Source organism: Leguminivora glycinivorella, chromosome 5 (genome assembly GCF_023078275.1).
Source record: "Leguminivora glycinivorella isolate SPB_JAAS2020 chromosome 5, LegGlyc_1.1, whole genome shotgun sequence".
Lineage (NCBI taxonomy): Eukaryota > Metazoa > Arthropoda > Insecta > Lepidoptera > Tortricidae > Leguminivora > Leguminivora glycinivorella.
The window spans coordinates 8,524,794-8,537,221 of NC_062975.1; positions in this window are offsets into that span (position 1 = coordinate 8,524,794).

Below are 12,428 nucleotides of genomic sequence, written 5' to 3' on the forward strand. Positions count from 1 at the left end.
TATGTAAATATGATTTCGTCAGTATTTAAGAAACAAATACGTACTTGAATCTTTATTAGATAAAAAGGTAGAAAGAGCGTTGGTACTAGCATAGCGCCATACACAGTTACTAATACGAGTAGGACAGTAGGTACCTACGTTTCTAGTTCAAACGAATCTTTTTTTTATTGTGATGGATTGGGTGTATTCTAGAGAAAACATATAAAATGAACACTTAAATTAACGCTTTTGCAATTATTGTTACACAATCTACTATTGCGCGTATGAGAGTAATATATTTATAATGATTTTTTGTATCTTCAATACTGACTAATGTGGTGTCATGACGTGGTATTGTTATACTAAAACCTACTTACAGTTAATAGTACCTATTAGATTTACAACAACTTACATTGTACGAAGTCGATTATAGTAACGTTGTACAACCCTGCGTGACCTTGCGCAGTAGTAACGACCGCGCCGCCGCTGCCGGAGATTAACTACTGATATATCCTTATACTGTGACCGAGCGAAGCTCGGTCGCCCAGATATTAATCTTTAAATCAGATGGGACAGTATTCTCGTCGATTCATGGACACGCGCGGAGCTGTTCATAAATCTGATTGACTTCAATTCTGACTTGACTGATTTCAATTCTGACAGTGCTTGAGCTTCTGTCATTTTTTCTTGTCTCAAATGAATCCAAAATCCTAGAGTTGTCTCGCCTTCACGAAAAGTGGAGTCGTTTTCAAAGTCGTAATTGTCTACTAAACTAGAAGCACTTATCGAATTTACTATACTCATATTCCTTTCCTCTATTTCTTTTACATTTGAACATATTTCACGTACAGTCACGGACTTTAATTGTTGATCCACTTCTGGGTCATTTTTTACTGGAACGTCCTATCTTATCTATGCTTAACTGTGAGATGTCCGGTATAGTAATTGAACTAGAAGTGGATCAACAATTAAAGTCCGTGACCTGACCGTACCTATTTATTCAAATACCAATAACTGATTTTCATTCTAAAGAACACTTATGAAAACTTGTCCGTCAGTGTTGAAAAAACGCGAAAATCAAAATAGGGAAGTTTGGGAAGTTGGCAGGTCCGGCCTTTTAGGTTTGTTGAGTTTAGGTAGGTGAGAAGTTGGAAACTAGTCAATAATGTCCATGTGCTTAAAATGCCATTAAAACAATTTTAATTGCTATTTAACTGGATCCATTGAAATGTCGGATGATAAATTTAAAAGTGGAAAATGTCTGACTTGGGTGAGACTTGAACTCACGGCCTCTGAATCGATACTCCAGCGCTCTGCCAACTGAGCCACCTAGACTTCAACCAAGCCAGCGAAATCTTTTATTATTTAACTAATTTAATTGACGATTTATGGAAGGTTTGGTTAACTGCCTGCCATGCTAAATCTATTACTTAGTTGTTTTCAAAATCTAACATTTATTCATCAAAATACGGTAGACGGCCCTTGACGTAAACTTTTATAGGGCTTTGGTTTATTCATAGTTGTTTATAACTTTGTAAGAATGAAATACTCTGTCAACAAATGAAGGATGCACGTGTTTTCAGTTGTCAGAGGACTTACCCAAGTCAGACCTTCATTCGACCTGTTAATTGAAAGATATACTAAACAAGTCGGATGTCTGTTTAGACTGAGTACACTTTCATTGTCGAGGGCTTTTTACTGGGGTACCTACAGATACTGAAATGTAAATAGTCATAACTTGATTGATACATTACTGATCATCATTGGTCAGAATGCCATTAAATGCCGCAGTGTCATTGACAAAGAAATATTTTTTTATGTCACGTTTTTCTTACAAAAACGGTAGCGGCTTTTACGACTAGTAAAACTGTAATTTGTATGGTGAATGCAACAGCGGTAGTGTTGCATTGCACAGGGGATGGCATTGTAAATTTCTTCAATGAATGGGCTGCAACCAAATGTATTTAGGCACCTATTTAATAAATATACATTGTCGTCATATGTACTTCTAGAACAATGAAAGCGCAAGTAACACGAAGTACGATGTTGTATGTACCTCGAAGACATTCGTGCTTGCGCGTGAGCATCGAGGATGTGCGCTGACTGCTGAATTGCTGATCGAGCATCTAACGTGGGAATCGACCGAAGAAAGTGGCAAATCACATAGATTCATCTCGCTTCCTTACTCATTGCACACACGATACTTCAATAAAAATTCAATTAAATTAAAATATAGCGGCCACTCTGTCTTGCCATTCGTGAAACCGTAAAAACTTTGAAGAGCACCGAGAGCCAACGTCTTCAGGCAAGGCAACATCATAATTTAACGTGGTAAAAAGTTGTGTCTTAATAAATAAATCAACGGATTTTTTCACTGTCCATAACTTAAAGAAGTCGAGGCGGGAAATCCGATGGAAGTCTCAGGCGAAGTTTTAAAAAAGGAAACTGCTCTTGCGGCGGTGGGCCGCGCCGCGATTGGCCGAGCGCGCGGGGGCGGCGCGCCGGCCGGCGATTGGCCGCCGCCGACGCACCGTAGGCGCGTTCATCTCGAAACGCGAACAAATAGATTTTTTTAAACAAAAGCAATTTTCCTATTCTTCTTGTTGGCTTTTGTATAGTTTGTTTTTGCCGAGTTTCGTTTTGTATTGTTTATTGTAGTCGAGTGCGCGACAATCCACTCCCGGGTAATTCTCAGTGGTATTAACACGACTCCTCCGCTCGCATTGTTGCGCCGCGCCGGGGCCGCATGTAAATTTGTAAAAACAACAATTGTTATGAAAAACAAACGCAGCGAGTTGCAACAGGCTATTGTGGGAGGCTGCGTCGATGATAGCTACCTAATTAACTTTGTATCAATAGGCATGCCTGACAATAGGCAGTAACACTCGGACAATAGTACTCCACTCATTATATTTTACATTAAGATTTTTCCGACAAGCTTTGATTTCAGCTTCGATAAAGTATTAAAATGATCCAATGTCTACATACCAATCGTCAACACAATGACCAGGCATTTTATTGAGTAGGTATTTAGTCAGATATCATCTTGAGAAACTTTTTCAGTCACTTAAACTTCCTTATATTTCATTCATACTATTGTTACGTATAATATAAGTACAGTCAACGTCATGGTAGCAAAACTGGCAAATCAAATCACGCAAAAGTGGTATTTACCATTCCCTATAATTTAACACAAAGAAATAGGAGTAACAATCCGGTTGAAGTAACTTTTACACAGATTTAAACAAAATAAAGTGAGAATGCGTTATCATGCCATTATCTATAGAAATTTGTCAGTAATGAAATGATATACATTGCCTTACTTTCTCATTGTAAATTGCATGCCAATAAAATACCTATGGCGTTGTATGAGCCGAAGGTTTTTTTTTGGCTCCTGCTAAATTAAATATTGATTTATTTAAGAAGTGGAGCACTTTTGTACCATAACTCACTGATGCATTGATATTATCTAATAATAATATATCTTACCTTCACGAAGTGCTTAAAAAGGCAGTTCTCACTACAAATATTTTCATTATAGCTTTTTTATGCATGCCAGGCCCCGTAGCCGAATGGCATTTCTCCGACGCCAAACGAAAGCGATACGCCGCTGGCTCTGTCGCGCCAATACGCAAGCGCGATAGAGATAGATATCTACTAGCGCATCGTTTCGTGAGCGTTTCGTGAGCGATTGTGCCATTCGGCTAGCCACCCTGTATTGTTTGGGCTAAATCGAGTTACTGTGCCTTGACTAGTACCTACAGCTAACTGCTTTCAGAGTACGAGTACATATTTGGGTCAATTTCTTAATAAGAAAACGACACCAATGCAACAAATCTTCCTCGTTTACCTACACATTCCCGTGCCAAGAGAAGCTTTCTATTCAATTTTAAGTTAAGATTCTCAACGTTCTCTGTACTTTGAGAGAAAATACAACCAGTTTTCATGTTCGTTCAACAAGTTTTTTGGTTAAAATAGCGCCTACGTGCTCTTTGGTTCAAATAACAAGCTACTTGTCATTTGAATCGGCAATATATATTTGAATCAACAAGTCGATTTTATAAAAACAACCTGACACATATTGTTAAACATACGTTTGGCTGATTCAAACGGATAAACCGCAACAAGTCGAACTTGTTAAATTCACAATGCAAATTTCTCTCAGTGTAATTGTCAGTACAACTACAAATAACCCAAACTTTTCTTTAAGTCGTAAAATATAAGTAGGCAGTTATTATCGAGATTAACTGGGACAGTCACCAGGGTGGCATGATGTCGTGAAACAGTGGCGTGGAATATAAAATGGACGATTAAACAGGCGGACTTTAATCTGTATTAGTGCAGACGTGTTACGAATATAATGAATCTACAACTAAGGCGGAGGTTACCGTGCGATACTTTTATGTTGAATACGATATAGGAGGAGTCAATTCTCCATACAAACGCTCTCGACTATTTCCTCCCTGGTTTTTGTAGATAGAGCAATGATTTTTTCAACACAGATTATAATTTTTTTATTTGTGTCAGACCGTTTTGATTTTTTTGATATTTTTATTTTTAAAGACGCTAGAGCCAATCAAAAAATTCCAAAAACGGCCTTTTTCATTATGGCGCAAAAAAGGTAGGTACTCAAGATTGGTAACAATTAGCCAAAAAAACTAAACGGTCCGACACAGATTATTTCATTGTTATTAAGATTCTCAAATTTCGTTCCGATTGATTAAGTGTTGAAGGAGGAAACAGTCGAGAGCGGAACCTCAATTTTAAAGATTTTTCGGAATCTCTTTTAACTGAGTTGTTCTTAATGGACAATTTTTTTTCGATAAATCTAGTTATGAACACTAGTATATTAAACTAGAATTCCCAAATTGAAAGGGGGCTCCTTTCCATTTTAGCATTTTCGCTCCTGTAGCGTCTTAATTTTGACTGTTTGCAGAGGCATCTTAGCTTCTAAATACTAAAAAAATACTTAACACACAAATTATTGTTTGTTTGGTTCACTTACCTATTTTATTAAGTTGAGCGTTAAGCGTGGTTTATTTTTTTAATTCAACTGCCTTCTTTTATGATTTGCAACTGATTTTACTTGCCATTATGACATTTAGAACTTACCCCTTTTTAAGCAAAATGAAATTAGAGGCTTATGTTAATGTTGGTACCTATATACTTAAGGCCCACTTGCACCAACCACTTAACTCAGGGTTAGTGGGATGTCATCTGTCAAATGCCACATAAAATGGTGGGTTAACCCTCGGGTTAACCCTTCATTTTCGTTGGTGCAAGTGGCCCTAAGTGGGATAAAATACAAATAAGGCCAAAACTTTTGTTATACAAATTGAATAGGTAGGTAGTAATTTTATGCTTCTTATTCATTTGAACACATTTCTTGTAGCACATCGACCCTTAATTCATCAGTAAAATTGGTATTGTACCATCGGCTACAAACCATTGCTTTGACATCAATCAGTGTGCACAAACGCGCGTCAGCCGTCACGACAAATCCACATTAGTAGGCGCGAGCGGCGGGTATCGCCCGAGAGCGCCCGAGAACGCCCGAGATGTTACGAGATTGCGCCCATTTTTCCTCCAAATTGCGCCCTTTGTTATGCAAAGCGCGCGGGCGCCGTGTGCGGGCGCAGCCGCTGGCTTCGAGTCGTTTGTGCTCGTGTGACACGCCTTTATCGCACATCGCCCGTACTTTTTACAATGCGCTATATGACTCTGATTAGAATATTTCATTAGCTCTCAGTCTAACTGCCTTAGTGACTAGACTATTTGCTTTTTAATTATGTCTATTCAATTTGAACTCGATGGGAGGTCGGATGGAAGGCTTAAATGCTACAGGAAGTTCAAATCCTCGTGAGCATACCTTTACGTCCAAATTGAATGCTTGTAAAAACTTAATTAGAATTAGAAATATCTTTATTAGATACTACTTATTTATATTTATGTAATTCATAATACCTATGCACTTGACGCGTACAATGATGACATTATAACACCCCATTTAATGTAGGTACATGTTTAGAACAGGAATCAATTAATTAACCAGGTACTAACAGGGCATAAAGAATTTCTGCACATGCATTTCATACATAGATAACAATCAGCTCGAGTACTCTGATCATCCATTTTATGAGTAGGTACTATACGAAATGAGCTCCCATTGATTTTCCTACATTAATTGCGAGAATTGAACAACAAACACCTGTATTTTGCTGTCATACAGTTTTACCAACTTTCCTATTTTAAAGGAAATAAAAGCTACATTTGTTTGAAACTTAGTTTGACGACGACATCGGTTTTCATTTTAAAACGTTGAGCGGGGTTTATCAATGATCGTGCCAATGCATCATATTTGTCGAGCGTTTCGTCATAGGACAGCGATGGATCGCAGATCGGAATCACATCGATAATGAAGCGAATGCATTAAAAATATCAGTTGCACTCACCTGTCCCTTCGCGTTGATCGATAATAGAACGAAAACAACATACCTAATCAACTATGATATAAATAGAACAAGAAAACGCAGTAAGTGAAATCGTGTTCCGCAGGGACTTTCCGATGCCGATAAGTTTATTTAGTGGTGTCTTACTGTAACCGATTTGTTCTAAACGAGCTTGTACGTTCACGGAACAGTTTTATCAAGCTGCATAGCTAATTTTCTCTCTAGGAAACGTAACTTAGAAGGAAACATGCCAGCCCTCGGGTCGACATCAGATGTTCCAAGACGAGAGATCACGTGAGATTAGCCTCCATGTTTTTTGCTCTAAGCTTACCTTTACACGCTTAAAATGCATTCCATGAGCATAAATTTAAATTTCTGTTATCGAAATAGTTGCAGAATTTAAGAGCAGCTAGGAAATGTAGCCGAATGAGTTATGTGACGTGGGAAATGTTTAAGGGAGCGTACGCGTGTTTTACAGGTCTAATTGCGTTAGCAGAAATGGAGGTTTGCGCGCTGAGCTATGATCGCGGGTAATTTATGATGGGGCGGTGTCTAAATAAATTAATGAAATGCAATACCACTTGTTTTACAAATCGGATGAGATAAATCTATTCAATGCGGAACACTACGAAACACATTGATTTAAACAAAAGTTATAGCGCAGTGATTGAGAAAATGTATGTTAAAATGCATGCTCTTGTTCATAACAAAGACAAATGTGCATGTCATCAGGAATCTGGTAGGTACATTCATGTATAATGAATAGTTTGATCTGCTTTAGACTTTAGAATGCAAATGAAATAAATTAATCGTAATCACTTTCATGAATACTTTATTTTATAAACTAACACATTTTTCGTTAAATTATTATTTGATAAAGAATCCCTGACCCCTTCAAAATAATTCTATCGACATCAAACACCCAAATAAATAGCTAATTAAATACTTGTTATAATAATGATAGATATTATAAGGCGTCTGTTACACAGGAGGCAAACCGCAGGCGCCGGTCACGCGACGGACACCTTGGCCTGCGGTCGGACACAATTTAGCGAGCCAATCAACCTGTCGGCAGCTATTTGGTAAAGATAACAGTTAAAGCTTGAAATTATATACACTTAAAGTAAATAAATATATTTCATTTCATTTTATTTCATTTCATATAGTAAACTAGCTTTTGCCCGCGGCTTCGCTCGCGTTAAGTTCGAAAATTGCGGAATGCTCCATACAAACTTCCACCCCCCATTTTAGGGAAGTGGGAGTTAGGAAAAGACAGAAAGTAGCCTATGTCACTCTCCATCCCTTCAACTATCTCCACTTACAAAAAATACGCCAATTCGTCGCTTCGTTTTGCCACACTTTCCCATTTATAAAATTAGTGTGGATTTATCTTAAAACTAACGACAGCAGATTCAAAGATTCAAAGATTTTTATTTGTTCAACATAGGTAAGTTACAAGATGTTTAATAATTGTTTTCAGTATCACTATGTCGTGTCGTGCCTATTGGCATACAAATATATTAATAATATACACTATTTACTTAATTAAAATATCACTGTCAAATATCAAAACAATAACAGTCAAACAGGGTTATCTCATGCAATCAATTCAATCTAATAATTTAATAATGTCAAAGTAATGTTCTAAAAAAAAAATAATAATAAATAGGTACTTAATTATAATAATCTCAATTCACTTTTAATTTAATTTAATTTACAATTCAGTTTTAATTTAATTTAATTTACAATTCAGTCAAAAATTCTCTTATAGTGTAATATGCTTTCTCTATAAGGAATACTTTAAGTTTTTCTTTGAAAACATTACTTTTGCAGAGCTGAGCAGAGCTGACTTTACAAGCATTCTGCAACAGTTCATTAGAGACTTAGAAGAAACACCTCCTCACTTTGTTCTGTCTAGGGTACGTAGCCAAATGCAAAACGCTTAGCTTAGCTTAATTATCGTAGCTATCTCTATCGCTCTTTCGTATTGGCGCGACAAAGCCAGACTGTGTTTCGATCGGCGTCAACGATTAATTTTCAGCTAGGCCGGCAGTTTGTACAGAGTTAGGAATTTTGAATACTCGGACTCTCTTAACTTGGAAAATTTTGGAAATGAAAAATTAAATTCCTCACAGGTAAATGAACAAAAGTGACTAACTCGAATCCTGTGGCTCTAAAGAGGTACAATTAACTGGTGCAAGTCTCGTGCAACTCGAACGTAAAAGGGCATAAGTGTTACGTGGAACTGACGCCCTTTTGAACCTGATCTGCGCAAGGTTGAACCTCCTTCTCAATCCCCCTTTTTAGATCCAGTTAAGATTGCTGCTTAGTGTGATGAAAGGAACTGAAAGAAGGACTAATGTAGCTTAGAACTTATAATAATTAAACCTCAACATTATCAACAGCATCATGATAGTTGCATCATACTCTTTATTCATTTCAATTCTTAGGTTATAAAGGTAAAATACAAAACCACATACAAAACAATACAAAATATATAAACACATTATAAAAAACCTAACCTAGGGTGCCGCCATCGTTCTGATGAAGATAGCCTTGCATCTGACCCTTGATCCACTTCTCTCGATATGCTAGGACCGTTCGCTGAAACGACTATCGTTATAATCAACATATTATCTCGTAGCTACGTTTATTAATATGTACGTTAAAAAAGAAGATCATAAAATAATTGAAAATTACAACTGTTTACATTTTTTACAAATCTAAGTCAATTAAGAATCTGATCTGCTTTTATGTAATACTTAATTAAAAAACCATGCGTCTTAATCATAACATACTTAACCGAAACAATTAATCACTAAAGTATAGGTACCTTCAATTAAGGGACCAACACGCTTTTGTTTGCATTTGATATTGAATTTTGCGAGGCTTTATGCATTCGAAGCATATGTGTAGCGTTTGCACAAAAAGTTAAATTAATACGTAAAATGAATTGACTAGCAAAAGGCATAACATCGATATTTTAGTGTATTAATTTTAGGTTTTTAGATCTTATTATTTAGTTCACGAGACGTTAGGGCAGTTCTGAATTTGGGACCCCCAATTAGCAAAATTTGTTAACAAAAATTAACTCGCTGTCAGTTTTGTAACGACAATTAAGCATAAAATCTGTCTAAAAATTTACTTTTTTCACACTCTGAATGTAGATTATCGCTTAAAGTTTATGTAATTAACACAAAAACAATATTTTTATTGAAATTTCATTCTTAATTATCGTAACAAAACTGACAGTGAGTTAATTTTTGTTAACAACTTACGCGGCGGCGGGCGGGCGGTTGGTCTAGTGGTAAAGACGTTAGCCGCGTAAGCTGAAGACCCGGGTTCGATTCCCGGCTCGGCCACCAGTGGGCCTTGTCGTTTTTTCTTTCGTGTATGAGATCTATTTCAATTATAAAATCTTTCTTTGTTTTTCAATAACTTTACAAATAAATAGTTTCATGCGGCTACATTTTTCTGCTGACGCTCCAGGTAGCGATTGCATCGTCTGCCCGGCGCGCGTTGCGCCTCGCTAATGAATTCGCGTGTTAACCCGTGTCGCCGACGTAACCATGGGAATACGCGCCTGTTCCTGCGACAGCACTAGGATCGGTTATGATAGGGCCCATCCCATGTAACTATGAGAGTCCTGCGACAGCCGTGATACTTACCATTTATTACTACAAGTACTTATGACGCACGACTGTTATGATAGGACCGATGTGACCAGCACCGATAGCATGGTCGCGCGATAAACGATAAAACAGCCGTCCCTATCGCACTTACAAATAGTGCGAAAGGGACGGCCTGATGTTATAGGTATCATTTATTGCGACCATGGCCAGGAGAGTAAAGCAGTAAAGCTTAGCATGATTGTGTCGAAAAAGTCATGATATCTTGTACAAGCTGAAAGACCATGTGTAAATGGTGCTAATATTAAATCGTGTGCCTGAATTGTCACCGACATAACCATGGCAAAGCCCTACCATTCGTTACTGCGACGTCCGGGCCAGTGTAACTATGAAAATTCAACTCAATCCTGAAAAGCTTGCTATGGGTAACTGTGACTGCATCACCGAAGAAGCCATGATACATGATGCATGATAAGAGGTCGATGGCGTGACATCGTTTTGGTCAAAATTAAATAGTGACTAGTGAGTAAAGTAACTAAGCCTCAGTACGTTATCAAAGTTTAATTGCTTAACCGCCTATATCGAGGGCGGTTAACAAAACACGTCTCTTGCGTGAGTCGCCACATTTGTAGACTCCCCGAACCTTGTACCTCCCGGCCCGCTATTACTTACCCTGCGGGCCGACTCCCTATCGCCCCATCGGCACAGGCTCCTGGATGTAACGCTAGTTTTTTGCCAACGATAAGCAGATACGAGACAATTAAAAGATGCCATCGCGAATTTGAAATCGAAAACGTTCGTAATTTTCACAGTTATTTGCATCGAAATTGGGTTTTTTAAACGTCCGCAAAGGATGCGTTTACGCATGCTTAAAACGCATGTCCAATTAAAACCTTGAAATTCTAATTACACATTAATTATATTTTTACTTTTATGCGCAATGGAATTAATGTTGCTTTGCGTGAATACGATAATATCGGTATTGCTTACTATGTATAAAGTTTTTGTAAACAAATATTTAACACAGCGTTACGGCCAGCACCTTTCAATTTAAAATGGAGGCAAAAACTTTTGTTGGTCGGAAACTGTTTGTTATGATTGATCCATTTTTCAAACAACCAACCAGTTATTAAACAACAGCAATGGGATTTTATTCAGATTCATCAAACCAATTCGGGATCATAATTGATCTGCTGTGTAAAAAATACGGGGTTGTTAGGCTAGCTAGCGCTAGGCGCCAAACGTGGGTAGTGTAGAGTTGTATTGTATGGGGCGCTGGCGGCGCATGACTGTCCGATCGCGGGAACCCAATTAACGGGCGGGCCACGTGGGACCGAGACAATACCTACCACCAGACAGCACAAAAAATACATCCTGTTAATATCAACTTCACATTACTTAATAGTCTCTAATTTTGTTTTTCAAATAAACATGCGTAGCCGTAGGTAGATAATTGTCAGTCCTTGCGAACCTCTATCGTTCCACAAGAAGTCCATCTCCAATAACATAAAAGTACAATTATTAAACCTGGGGGCCGATTTTTGAGTCTCACGGCATTCGAATTCAGAAAATTGTCACTGAAAATAATAGGCAATTCACCGATTTCAACCGGTATTTTAGTGACAGTGACTCAAAAAACGCGCCCCCCCCCCTGTTTTTAAAATTTCACGAAATTATATTGAGAACTGCTACTTATATTGAGAATAGAACAGCGCTCTGTAGGTACGGTTATTATATTTAAGTAGAATATGAATAGGTATGTATGATGGAAAAACTTAAGTGAAACAATCAGGACACGTTACATGCACCAGATTAAACTACATGATAAATACTCAATTAAATGGTATTTATAGAAAATAACAAATATGCATTTTTCTTACCCTAGTCTAATTTCATGTCAGGAAAGAGACTTGTATCAAGACGACCTGCTTCTAAATGTACTTACCACTTACATAGCATTCATCCAAGCTGTACCTTTACCTCTTAGAGTGCTGGACTTCAATTCTTTATTTATGAACTGGCAACAAAGTGCTCTAGTCGCCAAATAAATCGCATTATGTATAGTATTAAGATGAGCACCTTAAACTTTCTGAGCTCTTTCGTGTGTTCTAGGTGTACCTTTGTCTGATGTGTTTGTATCAACACAACCTGCTCTTCCTAAATCTGCTTAGTATAACATTCATCCAAGCTGTACCTATACCTCCTACAGTGCTGGGATTCAGCTGTTAATTATCAACTGGCAACAAAGTGCGCTAGTCGCTAAATCGCATGAGCATTAAGGCGCGCATCTTAAACTTTCTAAGCTCTCTCTTGTGTTCTCGACAATGCTCGCTTAATCCTGTGCTGAAGACTGAAATGCTGGCGTAGATAC